This window comes from Camelus bactrianus, chromosome 34, assembly GCF_048773025.1.
Source record: "Camelus bactrianus isolate YW-2024 breed Bactrian camel chromosome 34, ASM4877302v1, whole genome shotgun sequence".
NCBI classification, from domain to species: domain Eukaryota; kingdom Metazoa; phylum Chordata; class Mammalia; order Artiodactyla; family Camelidae; genus Camelus; species Camelus bactrianus.
In genome coordinates this window covers 8786778-8806993 of record NC_133572.1, presented here as the reverse complement: position 1 = coordinate 8806993, position 20216 = coordinate 8786778, and the positions used below count along the sequence as shown (strand labels likewise).

The following is a 20216-nucleotide window of genomic DNA, read 5'->3' as shown; positions in this document are numbered from 1 at the left end:
ACATGGATGAAGGGGAAGAAATATTTGTAAGATGTGAGAGAATACACATTTTGAGGTTTTAAAAAGGACATAATAATTTTTACAGGTTAAGAATAAGTATTCCAGATAATTGTGGCCTGCTTAGGATCATCCACACAAAAGCATATCAGAATTCACTGCTGGTCAGTTGTTACCTTGTAAATGATAAAATGGTGATCCTGTAACTCTTTCATTCCTTCAGTATTTGTTAGCTGGAATGTTTGTGAAGAAGAGCCTTCCTTTCCTCCACCATTCTCTTGGAGTATCCCTATGGACTAATGGGGCTTTTTAAAAAAAATTCAGTGTGTCATAACCAGTAATGATCACTTTCTTTTCTATGCTAAAATAGTCCCAAATGTGGTCATTCAGAAACCCTTTAGGCTGGATTCTGTGTCCTCTGGACATGTTCCTATTAGTTGCAGAGCACTTTCTGCTTTCACATCAAGCAAGATGTTCTGGGCTCACCTTGCATTTTCCCTGACTCAGTCTGAAATCAGCCATTTCCCAAGAATCCCTAGTTCCTTTTGGTGGGGAATGGTATTTAGAAAACAGGGTCTGGGTGATAGGTGTGCTCATTGTTACTGAGATGTCACTGCTTCTAGATCCTTTTAGTGAATAGAACCTACATACATGTATGTAACTTTTAATTTCTGTTCATAATTACTGCACTAATGCCATTACCAATAACAAACACTCTATTTGAAGTTTAAGATTCATTTTCAATACTCTGTCTTTATTAGGAAACAGGAACATGGGAGCATAGTCTGAAATTATCACCCAACATATTACTCAGTTATTATTACAAAGAGAAAAATATACCTTTACAATTGAGAGATGTTGTATATCTCCCAAATCAATGATCAAATTTGGCATCTTCAATCGTGGGGCATCCCAGCATTATGCGTCTCCTAATACACGCATTGGAGAAGTTCACCTTGCCAGAAATGTTCATCCTTAATCTGTTCATAGGCACAAAAATCAGACATTTGCCTCAGAATTCACAGGGTGTGTGTTTGTGTGTGTGTGTGTGCGTGTGTGTGAAATCCAGGTTAATTCACAGAATTCACATTAATTTCACATTTATTTTGTGGGACCACTGACCCCACATGTGACTGGCTCACATCCCTGTGACTCCTGCCTAGGTCTCCCTGCTGCCTCTTCCTTCCCTCAACTCAGGCAGGGGATCCCTACGCTGCTTTGTCCTTATTTCCTTTAATTGGCATCTTGGCAGTAAACGGCAAGGGTGCAGGGTGATGGGAGCAGCAGGGCCACAAGAAGTGGACAGAAGTCACTCTGAATAAAAGCTACTCTGCATGAGAAAAGAACTCTCTGAAGGGGGCATGGAAGAGGTGGGATGTCCCTGGAGGATGACAGCAACTGCTCCAGGAGTAAAAGCCCACGTAGAAGGAGTCAGATGCTAAAGTGGAAAAAGAATACTGGGGGCATTGACACATGGCTCACAAAGAAAAATATTAAAAAATATTCAGAGAAGGGCATGAAGTGACAAGAGAGAAGGGAACCAGTGAGAGGAGAGATATAAAATTTATCTCCATTTTGTTTTATCATTTGCATCATTATCTGACTGCCTCTGGTAATAAGATGTTTCAAAATGCCTTCAGATAGAGATGGAGTCTCTCATCCATATTGTCTGTAGTAAAAGAAATCAGGGCACATTTCTCAAGAAGCTTGAACAATCTGACAGTGAAACACCAGAAGAGTGCGTCTTCTCTACATCATAATAGTGAGACTAGAGACGTTTTCCCCCCCCAAAGTGTGTAGATGGAAAAACGAGGAAAAGGAAAAGCAACTTTTCAGGTAGAGAAAATCAAGAGTCTAAAGGATTTCTTTAAAAAAAAAAAACCCAAAACAAAAAACATCTGGGTCCGATACGGTGCTGTCATGTCTTTGCTCTGCTGGAGGAGGGAAAAAAACAATAAGACAGTGCCAGCTATTAACTGTGCTTAATAGGGGGTTATTTCCGCTCAGGGTGTGTTCTTGCAGGAGTTGAGTGATGCTGGAAATAACACTGTGCGATCCTTCCCTTTCCCTATTACAGAGAACACTTACTATCACATCACATCTCCTGCTTTCTACATTCAATCAGTCTCCTCTCTGAAAGTCTTATTTATTCCTCCCTTCCTTCTCTCCTCCCTTCTGACCTCATTGTATAACTTGGAAAAGAAGAGGGCCCATTTGGGAAGGCATTAAAGAAATGATCCCCCAGTACACAATGCGAATGTCTGGAAGTGCATTGTTACAACATACACAACGGGCTCGAAAAAATTGCAGTAGATAATGAAGACTTTTTTTCATTGTTGGAGGACAGGTAGGTCTTCACACAGGGGATGAAAGTTGTTTATTCCTTTGAAAAAAGACTGCCTGAGTTGAATAATTAATATCATTATGATAAGAACAAAAAATGATGATGAGAGATTCTTTTAAAAGAGTAATGATGTTAGAATCAGGATCTTAGTATGCTTGCAAGAGTGATTAAAATTGAATGCTCTGCCCATGTTTCCTGTACACTCCAGGAACTGCAAGCAAAGGAAGATGGATTGGAGTCAGCAGAAGGCATTAATATGCATGTTATCAACTGAACCTTTAACAAATTATTTTTTTCAGAGATAATAAACATTTGAATATTTTCTCTAGAAACCAGGAAGCCTGTTTTACAGGAGGTAACAAGCAGGGACAGATCGACTTTGAAGCTAATGCAGCTTCGGATTCCCAACCACTCACCTGGGCCCTTACTAAAGCTGTGGGATAGGCCCTAATAACATGTCCAAATGTTTTAGTAGAATTTGCCAGAGTAGCATGTTTTCACTGCAAATAATTTCAGATTGCTGTCACTTTCCACTCCAACTTTTTCTGTCTGATTTCCCCTCACGTCAGGTGTCGTTGGAGTGGCGGTGACCATCTTCGAGATGAAGCTAAGAGGAAGTTGAGTTGGGAGTAATTTAATTTGGGTTTAGTGAGACATCTTTATGTGGCTTGCAACCAGTTTCCTGTAAGGATATTGCCAGCTGTCCGAAGGAAAAGCTTCCAGGAAAAGTCCACCTGCGCCTTGCGCCTACTCACCCAGCATCGTGACGTGGAAGTGCCACAGAACCTGTGCTCTGTGGGTCATCCCCCGTCCTAGTTGGGAAGGAAGCAGCCCCCACCGCACCCAAAGTCTTTGACCGCTTTTTAATTTTGTAATAGACTTTTTTCCTTTCAGATTTTCTCTTAAGTAGAGCATGAGACAACTTAGAATTTTCTTTAAAGAATCAAAGTGTAATGTTTCCCATTAGAAAGCTGCTCAAGCTTTGTAAAGTGCGTACATCAACATTAAATTTTTCATAGGCTGGGAAGAGAAACCCGAACAAAGAGATGTAAAAAAGTTTATTCAAAGCGTTGATATAGCTCAGTTGCACCACTTAACTTGTAATATGGAAAGACAGTTTGGGACATTTTAATAAAACAAATGAGAAATTACAGACTGCTGTTTGGGACATACTTGAGGAGTTCCTTCTTTTATTACCTGCATTTATTTATAAAAGAAGCAAGAGAAAACTTAGATAATAATTAATGGAATATGAAACAAAAAAGATAAAGATTAGCCCTGACATCAAGAGAAATCACTCTGACATTGAGAAGTGAATTGCAACATTTTTTTTTTTTCAAATTATACCAAAATTGTAACTCTTTAAGAAGAAAAGAGAAATTTTGAATAGAAGTAATGAATAGGCTTCTGGCTTGTTCGATTATCCAGTTAATGAAGAGGAGTGAATCATATGTACACACTGGAAGAAGATTTAAATTTCCAGTAAGTTTGAGACAAAATACTGACATTGATGAAGATAATGTGAAACTTTATAATACATTGCAAACTGGTTAATGAGTGTCATCAATTCAAGGGATATTTAAGTTTAGTCACTGTACAAGAAAACTTGAAACCCCCGAAACCTTACAATTTATATATAAAATAGATTTGATAAAAGTTTTCCCTAATTTGACAAGAATTCTATAAAATGTACATCATATTACTATCAATATGTAAGAAATTTTTCCCAATGATCAACAATAAAAAACAATTTTTGAACAACCATGGTGAAGAACAGACTGGATTCTTCCTATTATTTCTACAGAAGATGGTATTTTAAATCATAATGTGAAGAGGTACTCAGAGTATGAAGTCAAAAAATGTAGAAAAGCAAGGGTTACAGAAGAGTCAGACAGCAACTAATAAGAATTGTTATTTAATTTAAAAATTTGTGGCATTTATAAGTATTAGAATTTTTCAATTGTTGTGATTTATTTTCTCATTTTAAGTATTTACTTTCACATCAGATTTCTACTCTTTTCCTTAAAGAAAGACCCCAAATTGTAGGCTTCAGGCTCTCCCCTTTGGTTTCAGTGATTGATCTGAAAGATGCTGTGAGATAAATATACTTCTGTTTTTTCCCCCAGACAAGGCAGGCATAGGCTTTACCTCTGCTGATTGGGTCATGGATGAGAATGTTTGCATCTCTTGGGATCCTCTCTCTGGGTCAAGTGAGCTGGCAGAATACCTCCAACAGTGTCATCAGCAGCCTCGGGCAAGAGCTTTTACCTCAATAAACAGTGCTGTGAAATATAACCCAACGTCTTATCATGTTGGCATAGTGTTTTCTGTACAGTCTGACCAGGGGTTAGGAAATGCATATTTGCAACATTGAGAAATGGTGTTTCAAATTTCATAAATCTGGGTGATCCTTTGACAACAGTTTTATTGAAAGGTTTGTGGTCCCTGGAGGCAAAGGTCATTCATTAGAAAAGCAAGTGAATGACAGGGAGCCTGATAAATAAGAAGAGAGATCTCCTCCTCCATTAAATGGGCAATGGACACGTCAGAGTAGAGATGCCACCTTCCACCCACAGGCTGCATGGTCCCTAGAATTAACTTTTCCGGAGTCAGCAAGTCTGCTTGGGAAAGTGGTTGCTAACAGTCATAAAAATAAAAATCCTTAATATTTACGGAGACCCCACGGCATGTCTGGAATTCTTGCCACTGTTAGAGGAGGTCATTAACAGGATGTGATGAACAGTTGACTCACGAGCTGGACCCAGGGAATATGGAGATTCCTTACATCCTCCTAGGTCCTTGGAATGCACATTTCGCCCACTGTTCTCACTCTAGGAGCCACTTCAAGGATGCAGCCTTGAGAGGATAATGTGTTGTTGAGACCATCTGGACTGTATATGTGACCAAATCCCATTAGGGCCTCTATGTAAACTTTTAAGATTCTGGCTGGTAGCTGTGGAGATCTACTCATCTTGTGGCTGCCCAAGACAGCAAGTCTGGTATATAAGTTCCCTTGCTTATTAAAACTGCCACCTACCAATCTAGAGTCATCTGCTCCTTTCTTCGGTCTCTCATTGCCACCTGTGTACAGGGGCCATTTTGAATTGCACCAGGGGAATGCACGAGGTTGCTAACCAACAGTCAGGTGCTAGGAATATATGGATACCTACATGCTGGTCTGTCTCCTTAAGTAGTTAAGCAACTAATTGGGAAGACAAGAGATATACATAAGAATACAATTTTAAGTTTAACCTGATGAAATTGCCTTTTTATTATAGGTCAATAATGGTTTTTTCATGTGATTAAATACCAGTAGTTTCATACAATTCAAGATAAATAGCTTATTGTTCTTTTTTGGGTCAGTTTTTCATAAGGCACGGCCAAATGTCTAATTTGGTATATGTAGAATCTCTACATGCCAGTGGCATCACCCAGTCATTGATAACTTGTGCAAATTCTTCTACACATTTCCAAATGCAAGGGGCAGGAGTCGGGGGGATGGTGGTGAGATGCCATCATACCTCATTTAAAAATCCTTGAAATTGTTACAGAAATCAATTCAGGCTTGGCTGACAGAAAAATATCCTCAGTGGAGGTGGGACTTGAGCTAGAAACTGAAAGAGAGGGTGGACTTAATTAAGGAGAGGGGATCTGAGAGCTCATTCTTCCTTCCACACTTGCAAAAGTGAACAGGCTGGAATGGAATTGCTGAGTCTAGGAAAGGAAGAAAATTAAACAGAAAAGAATTGGTCTAATTTTGGTGAAGGGGATTGAGGTCCAGGAAAGGAAGGAAATAAAAGAACACAGAAAAGAAATGGTCTGATTTTGGTGAAGGGGATTGGGAATAGGAAGGGGAAGGTGAGCTCTGAGGTTAAAAAAGGAAAGTAGATTAAAGGTCAACCTTGAGTGAGCTTGGATATCATTCTGAGGTTAGTGGGGATTCGTAGAAGACGCCAGAAGAGTGTTTCAGGAAAGCCCCACGGGGCCCTTGCTCTCTGAGTGCTACGGCCCTCCTGGAATCCATGTTCTAACAATTGGAAATTTACACACAAAGGGGCTTGGGCTGACTGTTGTGTACTTAGGGGCACAGCAACTCAGGGTGCTTCTGCAGTTCCCCAGCTACAGGGAAGATCAGCCCAACCTTGCCTTAGAAAAACAGCACTACCATTACTGAGAAAGAATAATTCACATGTGGACACACTGTATTTGTGTTTTTATGTAATGCTTACATGTTTGTCTTAGAAACCTGACATTCAAAGATTAGGCCTAACAAAAACTAGGAAACAGGAAAGAATTAGTTCAGATGTTTTATGGGTGCTGTCTGGTCTATAGGACAGCATTCTATATAGATCAAAGGCAGGAGCTGGCAGGTGTGGCCACTTCACACAGGATTGTTACCTGTGTGTTTATATGGCTGCTCCTCAGGAATGTGGGTGAGAGGCTCATGATACAAACAAATATGAAAATGTTCTACCACTGGAACATTCTGTATCTTTGAATGAATGACCATGAATCAGGATGAAAATGATACATACACAATGATATTAATATTAAAAATAAACAATACTACAGGTGGTGAGAAGTACTGTTGAAATAGAAGGCAGCTTAAAAGGGAGGGAAATGAATGGATGTTTGCCTTTTAGAAGAGGGTGGGTTTGTAAATGCCATGAAATCTAGTTTTATTTAGGGATTATTCACCTCTCATCATCTTCTCTCAAGGTCTTTAAGTAACAGGATCTACCTTAATAAAAAATTCCAAACTCCTCAGACCTTCACTAGCAGTCAGCAAAGCACACATATAATCCGCTATACAATTTAACACTTGATTATATTTGCCTTGCTTTGTTTCCCATTGTTTTACGCGTCAAACTCGCGTCAAAATAGATCTTAAGCTCCTTGAAGGCAAGAACCCGGCTTTAAACTACGTCCAGCACACGGGGTGCACTTACGAAGCAAAGGCTGATTTTTGGAAAATCAAGCAAGGGTCTTAAATTTCAAACCGAAGCTCCGCCTTTGAGATGCTTTCCGCAGCGGAGCGCGGCCGCCCCCCCGGGGTCACTGTATCGCTTCCCCCACCCCTCGGCCGTCCTTCCTCGTTGCTGTTTCCCACCGCGGCCAGCAGGAGGCGCCAAGGACTCGGGTTAAGCCTTTTCCCCCTTCCCACCCCACTTCCCCCAGCATATGACGTGGGAAGCTGCCTCCGACAGAGTCTTAGCAATAGGAGTGAGGGGGTGAAGGGGTCTGGGGGTGGGGTGGGGTAGGGGGTGTGAAAAAAAGAGGACAGCCGGGCACACACACCCTGGAAGCAGGGACATCTTCCCTAGCTTCATGGGTTCCTCCTCCCACTAGAGCAGTGTGTGAGAGGTAGGGGGGTGTGTGTGTGTGTGTGTGTGTGTGTGTGTGTGTGTGTGTGTGTGTGTGTGTGTGGCACGTTTTTGAGTGTGAGACCCAAACCCAGACCAGGCAACCTGTGATCTCCCGCCCTGCCCCCGTCCCCGGTGATTAATCCCCCTTTTCCTTACTCTCCCCTCCTCCCCCTCCTCCTCTTCCTTTCCCGCTGCCGCGCGGTTGACTTGCACCGCCTGCCCCCGCCCGCTTCCCCTCCCCCGGCTCCCATCATCACCAACTGGAATCTGGGCTCCTGCCTCTCCACCCCCCACCTTTTTTGAGAAAGGCAGGTCCCCCACCCCCTTTGAAAAACCACTTCCTTCGGCTTCTTCACCTCTAGGAAATCTCGGGGCTTTGCTCTATCGAAAGTGCTCGTGTGGGTGATTTTTGAGCCCCACAACCCAGAAGTCCTGGCGTCCGAATGCATTTTCCTTTGCTTTGCAAAGAAGAGTCGTGAACTTCAAAACCCTCCGAGACGGATTATTAATCCTGCTCTGCAGGAAAGGAAAACCCTCAATCCCCGGCCAACGGCCACCCCTCTCCGGAGACCCTGCAATCGCCGAGGCGCTCCAAGCCGGTACGTAAATACTCGCTTTGGAATCTCTTGTCTCAATTTTGGGGTTTGGGGGTGTCAGGAAGATAAAGGGTCGAAGCAGTGGAGCCGTTGACCAGCCTGGTATTAGGTAAAGCTCTTAAAGCCGGCAGAACCCGGCACTTGCTCATTTGGACCTGGCTTTTAAAAAAAGATTTTTCAGGGTGAAGGGGTAGGGCTCTCTCTGGTCTTATTTTTGGGGGGGTTAGTCCCCTTACCGAGCAGAGAGGCTGGGCATCGGTGCCCTGGGCAGGAGCCACGCGCCGCGACCATCCGTCCAATCGACACGTTGCAGGTGAAGCCCCGTGCGCTGCACATCAGCGCGGCAGCGGCGTGAGTGTGCGCGGGGGTGAGTGTGAGTGCGCGCGCGGGGGCGCGTGCGCGCCGGGGGCGTGTGTGTGTGCGCGCGCGTGTCAGTGTGCCCCTTCCAAGGAATGCCCAGTGTGCACCCGGTGCACAATCAGAACCCATTCAGCACGAGCCCGGGGTGGGAGGAGGGCGCTGCTGCTGGAGGCGATGGGGAGAGCGAGGCAGACATGTCAGCAGCACTGCAGATGGGGCTGGGGGCCGCACTTGCTGGCGAGTTAAGTGGGGATTGTGTTTCTGCGTGTGTGTGAGTGTGTGTTGCTCCATGGTGCCGCTTCTCCCTCCCTCCCTCCTTCCTTCCCACTTCCCTCCTTCGCTCCTTCCCTCCCTCTCTCCTCTTCCATTCAGGTTGGCTTTCCCACCTCGCATCCATGCCTGTCCCAGGAATGGTATAGCCAGACCTTTTCTGAATTATTTATAGATCGGTGCCAGCTGTTTTCAATTCCTCTCGTGTGCACTCTGTGGGAAATGCAGGGTTTCCTCCCCCTTTTCCTTAAAACGAATTGATATCTTTTTCGGAATGCATTTTTCTCACCCTCTTGGGGACACTCGAATCAAACCCTGACCGCCTCTTTTTCCCCTTAGGAAGGGGACGATTTGGGAATGACCATGCTCCACGGAGGGACAGAGCCGGCCCCCAGCTTCTCTACACAGAGCCTCCTCCACTAAAGCTCCAAAAATCAAAAACCGTAATTGCCAGAAGAATCATTAAAAAAAAAAATAGTCCAGCCACTAACCTCACATGCAAACGGAATAATCACTCTGGATTCTGCATTGTGAGCTGCTCTCCATAGCCTGCATTACCTTTGAATTCCATTTTTTTCTTTGAATTTGCATCTCTTCAAGACACAAGATTAAAACAAAATTCACGCTAAATTGGATTTTAAATGATCTTCCTTTTATTTATCCTTCATCTTTCTTATGTGGATATGCAAGCGAGAAGAGACGCCTGGACATTCCCAACATGCTTACTCCCTTAATCTGTCCGTCTAGAGGTTTGGCTGCTACAAACCAAGGTAGGGCAAATTCGGTTTCCTTTTCTTCTCACCTGGGGTAGGGATTCCTTATTAATCTCTCTCTCCAAGTCCTTCAAGTGGATTTTTGGAGAAGAAAAGGTATCAAGATATTCAAATAATGCTGTTTGGGGGAAAAGGCTTGTTACAAAGAGGGGAAATCACCCATGTTATTTCTTTTCCTTCCTCATCAAACAGGTTTTGGGCTTTTGGAGGTAGCGTGGGTGGATGTGTGTAGGGACAGAAGGTGTTGGATGGCATGGGGGTTATATGCGTGCAGGTACAGCTGGGAGACCTGTGTGATTTTTCCAGTTAAATAGCAATTTATTCACCCCAGGCTAAAGCTCTGATTTTTATGGGGATCTCGAATTTTTTTTCTTTTTTTCTAGGCTGGCTTTTCCCCCTTGCCACTTCCATGCCTCTCTGGCTCCTGGGTCTACCTTCCTAGGCATCCTTTTTATGCCCTTTAGAAAATAAAATAATGAGTGAGATGACTGTGGTTGTTGCCCCGAAGTCCACTTGCTGTCTAAAGGGCTGACACTGGGCCCGGAGATCCCAGGAGGCCTACTGCAGAGGGACAGGTCTAGGTGGGGGATCCGGCTGGTCTAAGAACACCTGAACTGAAGGATGCTGCAGGTTAAGAGGACTTCAACCTTAAGCTTGAAAAGAAGGAATTCTGTCAATATTCTGCTTTTTATTTTTTTTGGTGTGCTATTATATTTAAGCTATAAATTTCTCCTTCTGTCTACACATCTATTTATACCCACACATCCTCCAAGCAAACTGTTACTTCCACACTCTTGCAAAATGGCTATCTTGCAGAGTTCTAAAATGCTGTGCGTGTGGAAGGGGTGCAGAATTCGACACGTGAGTCTTTGTGTTAAACAAAGGGGCTTGCCGTTCGCATGTGTTAGCCTCGTACCCTCCAAAGAGAATTAATACTTACATTTTTCTCCCTCTCATCAATTTCTACAACACGTGAAATGGGGCTCAGCAGTATTTTCATGCACTTGAAGAGAGAAATAGCTGGAGAAATGAAAAAGACTTAGCTAATGGCTCTTCAGCTAGCCACTCATGAGTCCAGGACAAATCCTGGGAAATCAGATCGCCGGGGGCTGGAGGGCTGAGGTGGTGAGCTGGCTACTCCTCTCCTTGGGTCACTGACCATATGTCTCCAAACTCTGAAGGCACCCAAGTGCAGGAATCAGGTTGAGATCAAGATCTTCAAAAGAATGTAGTAGAATCATTAGCATCCGTGTTCTTCCTGAAAGTATTCTCCCTCCAAATCTTTTTTTCCAGTGTTTTAAAATAATACTGTGAAACAATCCAAAATCCTAAAGGGATATGGGGAAAGTAATGGAAGGTCCTTGTCACTCAACATCATGGTAGAAGATAGTCCTTCATCGTCCATAAAAGGTGGATATAATCCGAGTCTCTGTTCCCCTCCCCCAGTTTTGATTCTTTTGAGCGTTTGATGCTTGAACACTCCTCTGTAAGCATGGTGTCATCAGAGTGACAGGTTGGGATCCCACTTTGAGCCATGTTCTCACCATGTCTACAAATAGCTGAGGTTTTCCAGTGTGTGCTCACCTTAGAGACACCTGAGCTGGTTCCCCATCTGCTTCTACTCCTCCAAGTGGGAGGATGAACTCTTAATTTTACTTCAAAATAGAACAGAGGTATGGATGAAAAAAGCAGCTTCCTGTGTGATGGTTCCATAGGTAAGATGTGCCAGGCAAGGTGGGTCTCAAAGGGTACTGCCCCTCTTGTGTTCCTGGTGCCACGACGGTGCTCTCCACCAAGCAGGACCTTCGTCATGTTGGTTGGTGACGAGGTTGCCAGGAGGCCTTTCGACAGAGTCTTAGCCCCATTCGCCTTAAATGCTAAAAGGGTTAAGCCAGGTTCCAGGCCATCATTAGTTGGTCCTAAGGTCTGACAAAGGACAAGACCCTGAAAGGGGAGGAAGAGGAGGACTACGTGGTGGAAAGGAACAAAGGAAAGAATGGGATCTGTCTGGAAAGGGCTCGTTGGGATTCGAGGAGGAATTGCCGCAGGTGGCCTGCGCCTTTTCCAAATCCAGAGCCATTTGGGGGGCCCTGGGAGGAGGCAGGTGTCCCCATCCTGGTGAGCAGATGCTGTGAGGCGGTGACTCAGTGGTGCTCTGGGCTGCCTCGGGGCCATTGTTCTCTTCCCTCTTTCCTCACAGCACAAAGAGCTGACTGGGTTCTATTTAGTCTTCTCCCCTCCTGCCCCCCCTCTGCGGTGCGTGTTACCTGGGAAAGCAGAGTGGCGCTGGTGGGAGGAAGCGCACGTTTAATTCCAATCGAGGCGCCTCTGGGATGTGCAATTAAGAAAAAAAAAATTAATAGGAAATAAAGACTTCCCAGGAAAGCACGGTTCTGGATGTTAGGTTGGTGATTTCAAGGGAAGCAGAACAACATGATGTCTTCTCTGCCTGTGTTTCAGGTGTGGCAAAGCATGATGGATCTGTGAACACAGAACAGTCTGGCAGCTTAGAGATAGATGTTGAATGCAAGCAGAGGAGCAGGGTGTGCCGTGGAGGGTCTAGTTTCTTCTCTCCATTGGTTCCATCCCTGGGAAGCCTGTCTGTCTGAAGAGTCTTGTTTTGCCACTGCATGTGTGTAATTTATCAAGGGGTAGATAGAGCCAAAGGGAATAAGTAAGGAGGCAAAATGACAGCAAAGGAGGAGGAAGAGAAGAGATTCCTCTAGTCACTACTTTGCACACCCAGTTCCTTTCTTTTAGGCTGAGCGAGAAGAGAGACTTCCTCTGGTGAAGTGATGAACAGCAGGTACCTTGATTTTGTATTCCTGCTTCACTTCCAGAAGGAGGGCTTCAGAACTTAGACCGTCTCCCTTGACCTTCACATCCATGTACCCAGCCTTGTGTGAGGAGGGGCAACGGGCACCAGGGGGCTGGACCTGTGGACTAAAATTGGTTGGTGGGATGAGTGGTGCTTCACAGGGAGAAACAGGACTGAGCTGAGCCAGCCCTTGGCCCTGTCATCATCATCTCGTAAAACATGTTCCATCTCCTCCATGAATATGATGAACTCAGGATGCGGGGTTTGCCTTTTCCCATTTCCTAACTGTTTAAGAATCTGAAAATGGAGGTGACATGTCCACTGGTACTGACAGGTTAAAGCAAACATTTAGTTAATATTTATAGACTATGAAATACAGAAGGAGGCAGGGTAAGGACAGGTTATGTGTGAAGAAACCAGAGCCCAAAAATCAGCCTGCAGGAGCCAGGGTAGAGCTCACCATTCTAGAGGTTGGGAAACTATCGTTCCGAACGACAGCCTTCTCTCCTTAATGACGAAGACCAGGGCTGACAAAACAACGCATCTCGCGTAACTTGTAGGGGTCGGGAGTGGATAAGCTCCTTTTCCTCACTGCCATTCTGTACCTTCCTTAAGAATTCTAGAAATTTCTTCCTTTCAGTAAACTACATTTTCAGTCTCTGCTACTATGCATATAATCGGATCCTAGTGTGGTCTTTCTCTGTGAATAAATATGGATCAGAAGAGTTACTGGTCTAATGAATTGTTCACATTTATTAAAGTGCATCTCCTCTTTGCAACCACAAGAAGGAGTCTCCAGGGAGAGTAGATTAGTGGTTGAATTGGTATTATCTTTCAGAAGGATGCAGAAGATAGAACAGAATGTCGTCAGGGTGAAGGAGCAGGCGTAACTCAGAGGAGGTGGCCTTCTAGGATGCACCTGTGGCTGTTAACGGTGTGTCTATAGCCATCACACAAAATCCGTGGTGTGGATGAGCTCTTGGGGTTTTGTGAACCCAGAGAGGTGTGTTCAGGACCTTGTGGTTGGTTCCTCAATGCTCTCCAACCACCTTATTTTTGTCTTTTCACTTTCCAGTGCTTTCAGCTGAGATTGGGAGAGAGGGCACTGAGTGCATATGTCAATCCCTCAGTGAAATCCTCTGTGACTGCCCCAGGCAGAGGGATCGCTCTGCCTTCTGTGGATCACCCATGCTTGTTCATGATTATTTGTATACTTTATCCTAGTTTTGTTTATATGCCCTGTTTCCCTAAGAAGTTGGTGAAGCCCTTGAGGGCAGGGAGGGATGTTTATTCATCTTAGAATCATTTGTACTTAACACAGTGACTGGCACGTAATGGGTACTTGGGAGAGTATTAAATGAATGAATGGAGAGAAGAACTGAAATTCTCATTAGTGAGTGATGCTCTTTGTTGTTTGTTCTCATGGGTGCAGGAATGGTTTGGAGTTCTGATGTTAGATGAGATCAAGAACATCAGAGATCTATGACACTTGAGAAAGCATCTCCTCCGACCTTCTCATTTAATAGATGATGAAACTAAGATCCGGGGACATTAAGCGATTTGTTTAAGGTGGTGAAGCTGCTTAGGGCGAAGACTTTGTGCACCACACCACTGAATAGAGTGAGATGGGCAGGTAATCTGTAGATTTCAGATGTCAGTATCAGCCCATCTCAAACTTTATTGTAAATAGGAATCACCTGGGGATCTTGTTAAACTGTACATTCTGAATCAGTGGGTCTGGGGTGGTACCCAAGATTCTGCATTTCTAACAATTTCCCAGGTGATGCCAAAGTTGCTGGACCAAGTATCATGGAGTCTACATCATTCCTGAACGTAATTCTAAATCATGGTTAACACTGGCAGTTCCAGATACGTTTCTACTTCCGGGACTTTGTCCTTTGTTCTTAAAAATAGAAAAGAAAACTCAGAAAGGAGCCTTGGTATGTAAGTTCACCCGGGTCCTCCTTTCCATCACTCTTCCATCCACGAATGTCTTTTGCCTCTTCCCCTTCCATCCTCTCTGCCTCCTTATTCTGGTCCTTCTCATGACTGGTTCTTCTCCTGTTTTTCATGTTCTCCTGCTTCTGAGTTTATTTATTAGTGTCTCTTGTCTTTTGCACCATCTCTTCTTTTAACTTTATTTTTATGACTTTTGCTCGCCTCAGTTATTCAACAAACATTTGTTAAGAACCAATATTTGTCAAGCACTGTGTGAAGAAAAAGAATTAGCTCTGGTCTGTACCTTCCAGTGGCTTGAGATTTAATGGGGGAGACGTGTGAGGAGCCCACCTGTGCATGGGTAGCAGCTCTGAAGGAGAGCAGCCTGGGAGAATGATGTGGGCTTCACGGAGTGGTTGACATCCAAACTATGTCTTTAAAAATAATTAGGAGTTTTACAGAAGAAGGAGAGAGAAAAGGGTCATCTTAGGAGGGTGGAGAGCAAGATGGAGAGGCAAGCGGTGTGAGGGGGCAAGCCTCCTGCTCTCCCTGGCAGCCCTCGCCTGGGGGAGAAGGTCAGCCCAAGGCTGCGCTGGTTCATTGCTTAGGAATTTCAGATTCCAAACAGTGAGGCCAGAGGATAAAGTCAGGGTCTTCTTTAAAGAAGAGGGACAAGGCTCCAATTTCTGCTCTAATGATTCTGCAGTCAGTGAGTCCTAGACCTGTTCATTAGGCTTGCCCCTGGCAGGAGCAAATGATACAATTTTCATCTTAGACCACTGGATTGCAGCGAACTCTGTGGATGGCCGTTATGAAGAAAAGGACAGCTGTTAGCTGGGTGGGGGCCAAGGAGAGAACTGGATCTTGGCCCCGGCCAAGCTACTCGGAGTGAAGGCCCAGCCTGGCCCCACATGTTTCTAGAGCAGGGAGGTGGGGAGTCGCCGCGCTATTCAGACCCCAGCTTCTCTCCTTAATGGCGAAGGGGTGAGTGGGAAAAGAAGGGGCTCCGTCACTCCCTGGGCACTCACAGAATGTGCTGGTAGCCTTTTCTAGGTGGCCTCTTGTTTCAGAAGTGTTCTTCACAGGGGTGCCCAGGTGTAGAGATGGTGGGAAGACACCTTCAGCTCCCACTTCATTAAACTGTGCATGGGTGCCTGAGGGAAGGGGGATTGCAAATGGATGTTCCTCTTGTTTTTATTCCCACCTTGTTCTTCTCCGCTTGTTTCTACTCTTTTCCGCCCGCTTTAACCATTTCTATATTATGGTTTGTATCATTTCAATGAGCAAACAGAAGCTAAGCTTGGCCTAAAGACTTTTTAAAGATCCACTTCGTATCAAGAGAGTATCCTGAGTCTGAAGGTATGTGGATGAGCTGATGCCACCACTGGGTGGTGGGCCATTCATTGCAAGGTGACTTGAGGGGCAGGGCAGTGGAGGCATAGTGACAAGGGACAGGGAGAGGGGTCGGGGAGAGGGGAGAAGGAGGAGGCCAGGCCTTGGGGAGTGGCAGGCCTGGAAGGAAAGGGAAGCCCAGGCTTTGACCCAGCTGGGGGTCCAGCTTGATAAAGGCGGATGCCCGTCATCTGTCACAGAGAGCTTCCTACATCAAGGCAATTAATTATTTCGACTGGTTAACTTGCTCGACTCATAACAGCCAAACTAGCTCCACACAGGCCATCCTCTGTGGCTTTACTCACTGCCTCATTCGGACCATGAATTTCCTTCTTTCGAAAGAAATGTCAAGTCTGAATTTCTCATTAATCTTTATATAGACCCTCTCAGGGCTTCAACTGGTTAGAATTTCTTAGGAAATCAGATCTTGTTTCTTTTTGAGAGATGAGACTTAAAAGCAATGGCTGGATGAAAGCTTTGCATTGTCTGGGGAGGGGAGAAGAGAGGCTTGGAAGAGACCTGAAGCTCAGGGGACATCTTTAACCCTTTCCCCAGAGCTCACTGTACTCTGTGAGAATGCCCAGATGTTCTGGATCAGTCCCCCACCTTCGAGGGGCCGCAGTCAGGTCACCCAGCCACCACAGTAGCCAATGTCTTTGGATTAGAGATCCGTGTTTTTCATGTGCGTCCAAATACACACACACCAGCACTAGACTTGTGTACATATGGGCATGTTTGTGAGATGACTTACCTACCAAACAGTAGTCAAAAATAATCTGAAATGCACTTAATGTGTTTATGTGTTTAGTTACAGTGATGCATGTGGTGCGTGCGTGTGTGTGTGTGTGTAAGAGAGAGAGAGAGAGAGAGAGAGAGAGAGAGAGAGAGACTTGGGATAATAAGAATATTAATGCTAACAGGCAACTTGAAGATTGTCTGTCTTCCACAACCACCATTTTAAAGCTGTGGAAAGAGTCCGAAGGTCCCATTAGCCTCATGGTCTAAAGTCACGTACATGCAGCAGAGCCATGTCCCGAATCTCTTTTCAGTGCCTTGCCCTACTCGTCCCTTTGGAGGGCCTGTCCCTTAAGCTAACCAGTGGCCAGCATGTGGTCACCCACACATGTTTGGAGCCCAGGGTGTCCCGTACTCCCTTGATGTGCATGTAAGGGGTCTTTAAAATGCTCAGTGTTTCCAGGGTATCCAGTAGCTGCCTGCATGATGATGGAGGAGGTGGTGGTCTCCGGAGTCAGAAGCTTCTTTTTGTTTCTGCTCGTGTTACTTTATTTGGCGACTGTCATTTCTGAAATAGTGAGACAGGCTAAACAGGCTCAACCTCAGGTCAGTAAAGCCATCACCTGCAGAGCTTCAGCCAAAATAAACACAAAAAAACTAAACACCAAAACCAGGATGGCCATGCCCAGGCCTTACCCCAAACAGTTAAATTAAAATCTCTCAGGGAGGGAGCCTGGTTCCCCCTCTTTTTTTACATTAAGAACGCTTTATGTTAAAGTATGAATGGCCTTTCCAGTAAAACATGAAAAGATCTATACGGTTTCTACAGAATTTAAGTTTTTGCTACAATAAATGCTCTGTTTCTTTTAAGCCAGCTAGGCAGGTAAGGCTGTGGTCATTTAAAATGTTTCTCAGGGGATTCTAATGTGTGGCCACGTTGGAGAACCACGGGGCGAGGTGATGGACAAGGTACCTGCCAGCTCTGCGCATCATGCAAGCCTAGCATTTCAACGTGCAGAGTGAGATCCTCGTGCCGTTCAGCTGTTCCGTGACGGACAGAGGGTCCCTGAGTCAGAGGTCAGAAGAAGTGGTTGGAATATGAGAGGCTGAGGGAACAGTGCACGCAGAGGGTGGAGCTGGTGTTGAATGAAGAGCAGAGCTGTCTTTGCCCCGCTCCTGAACGCTGTCCACATTGACCAGGCCTGGCGTGGAGCGTTCAGAAAGTTAGGGGGCTACTTTCCCCGACACCCTTGAAACAGGTGTGGCTGTGAAGTAGGGCGAGCGGTCCTTGGTTCTGCAAAGATCCTCTGATCCACTTAGTCTCTATTGAGGGTGCCCCATTTCTTGTTTCGGAGAAGAAGCCTCATTTCACTCCTTTGAAACACTGTAAATGTAGGAAAACTATTAATAAATGGGGCTGGATAAGCAGACCCTGATTGACTGGTGAGGGGTGTGAATGGTGCAATTATCTTAGTGCCGGGTGGAATCCACTAGCCTGGTCTCCTCCCTCAGTGCCTGCAGTCGAATATTAAAGGCACGAAGAGGAGGAAGAGGGTGGGAGGCATTAAGCTTCGTTCTTTTCTGACTGTAGCTTTAATTACTGACTGTTAGGTTGGCTGGGTTAATAGTTTTCTCACCTCCTTCCTTTTTGGCTCCCTCCCCTCCCCATTTTTAAAATAAACGGAACTTAAATGTACAGAGATGAGGGAGAAAAATAAAAACAGATTTAGAGATCTGTGTTCCATTAAAGAGACAAACTATGAGAGAGTAAAAATGCTAGGTCTGTTTTGGACGTCTGCTCAGAGCAGTTGGAGATGCAGGAGAGAGGTGACGAGTGTGGTTTGGACACACGGTGGTTTTTGGTGGGTGAGGCAGAGGTGTGGGCCTCTCAATACCTAGGAGAAACCTAAGGAGTGTGCTCACCGATCTGCATTTCCAGATATCTACTGGTTGGCCCTATGGAAGCAAAACATCCCAATCATTGAGATACTGCAGCCTCTTCGCTTGGATCTGTTACCATGCAGACCACACGGTCCGTGGGGCCAGAATTGATGTCTTCAGGGTCCGTGGCTCTCCTTTTGATCACCTTGCTAGAAACTCCAGGATTGTTTCTGTGCTTAAGGGAGAAGGGAACAAATTTCAGTCCTCCTCTGGTTCTGTTTACATCTATATCCTCATTTTTCCTTCACCTTACAGAGGAAGAAAGGCTGCAGAAGAAATCCTACCCTGGCCACACATAGGTGCTCAGATTTGGAAGGTGTTTCTTGGATAGGAGAATGTTGACCCCTTGGGTTTTTGGGGAAAAATATATGGGATGGATTTTCTTAGAGCCTGCATAGAGAAAAGAAAGCCCTTTTCTTGTTGGTTGATTAATTTGTCTTTTTTCCTTGAGAACAAGATTCCTGCTTTATGTCACTTTATGTCCGCAGTGCTTTGCAGAATGCTCTCTGCACCTGGGCACTGCTCACAAACGCCAGTTGTTGATACAGATGACGATGGAGATAAATGTGCATTGAGGATAAAGTTGACATATTTACACCTTTCATGTTTCCATTTCCTTGCCATCCAAGCACCTCTTAATGCTTCAGGTGAATTTTACTAGAGTTGTATGGATCAGAGCATCCTTAGTGCTAGTTATGGGCCAACAATGAAAATATACCCATTTCTCAGTGCCTCACTTCTTCATTCACTGTGTTCAGTAAGGATCTTCCTTCCAAAAGCTCTCACTCATGACTTACGCTTTCCCCCTTCCCTTCAAATTCCATGTAAATACTGTCCATTCCTTAGGGTCCATCTCAAAGCTGTCTCACCCACAGTCTTGCCTGATCTTCCCAGCTAGAAGTAAGTTTGTCCCAAGTTGCTTGCTTACATACTGCTTTTGTTTTCCCTCTGTTTGTAGCACCTTTCTCATGTTAGCTTTTGGGGCAAATCCCTAGGAGGGCTTTTTCATCTCATGTCCCCCAGTTGCCTTCAGTGTGCTGGGCTTTCTGGAATAAATGGGATCATAGTTATTCACCTTCTCAGCCTCTCCTTTTTATTTTGTACCTCTTGACAGAGATGCTTTGATTTCAAGATGAAATTCAAAGTTGGCTCTGAAACTTATGAATGGTCCTTCCATCATCATAGCAGACAATCTAGTTTATTGATAAATCTGCCTTTATTGTAACTGAGACCGAGGTTAGGGAAGGAAGTGAGAAGGTCCTTGAATCAGGTAGCCAGAAGTTGTAGATCATTTTGGAGATAAATGGCGGAATGAAAATGCCTAAGAATTACTGCTGTCAGTTTAAATATGATAATTATCTAAAAGGAATTGCCTCATCTTTGCTTAAGACAATTTCAATTTTCTGTTGAAATTGGGCCTTGAATCGGCAATAGATATTTGTGGTCATATTATATATATGTATTATATTCTGGGTGACATTAACATACGTTATCTCATTTAGTCTTTACCACAAGGCTGACATTATTATTTTGTTTCTCAGATGAACAGAGTGAGGATTAGAGAGCTCAAGGTCACGTTGCTGTAAGCAGCAAGCCAGGACTCCAGCTTTGATCCTCCGATTCTAACCTCTGACTCTTTAAATTATATAGAGCCGCCCCCAATGGGAAAGGAGATGTGGGTCTATG

The 20216-nt window shown here is 44.7% G+C and overlaps 1 protein-coding gene and 1 long non-coding RNA gene across 2 annotated transcripts in view; both read left to right on the top strand.

The window, feature by feature from the left end:
• LOC141575880 (uncharacterized) overlaps nt 1-4740 on the top strand; it is a 200332-nt gene extending 195592 nt beyond the window's left edge. The window contains exon 10 of the long non-coding RNA XR_012503902.1: nt 2911-4740. This is a non-coding gene — a long non-coding RNA (uncharacterized LOC141575880). The remainder of the gene's footprint in view (nt 1-2910) is intronic.
• A 2879-nt stretch (nt 4741-7619) lies between these two features.
• The window catches only part of GRIN2B (glutamate ionotropic receptor NMDA type subunit 2B), a 388923-nt gene continuing 376326 nt past the window's right edge, over nt 7620-20216 (top strand). Inside the window, exons 1-2 of the mRNA XM_074357384.1 lie at nt 7620-8306; nt 9273-9703. The gene's annotated coding sequence lies outside the window, so the exon portion shown is untranslated. The remainder of the gene's footprint in view (nt 8307-9272; nt 9704-20216) is intronic.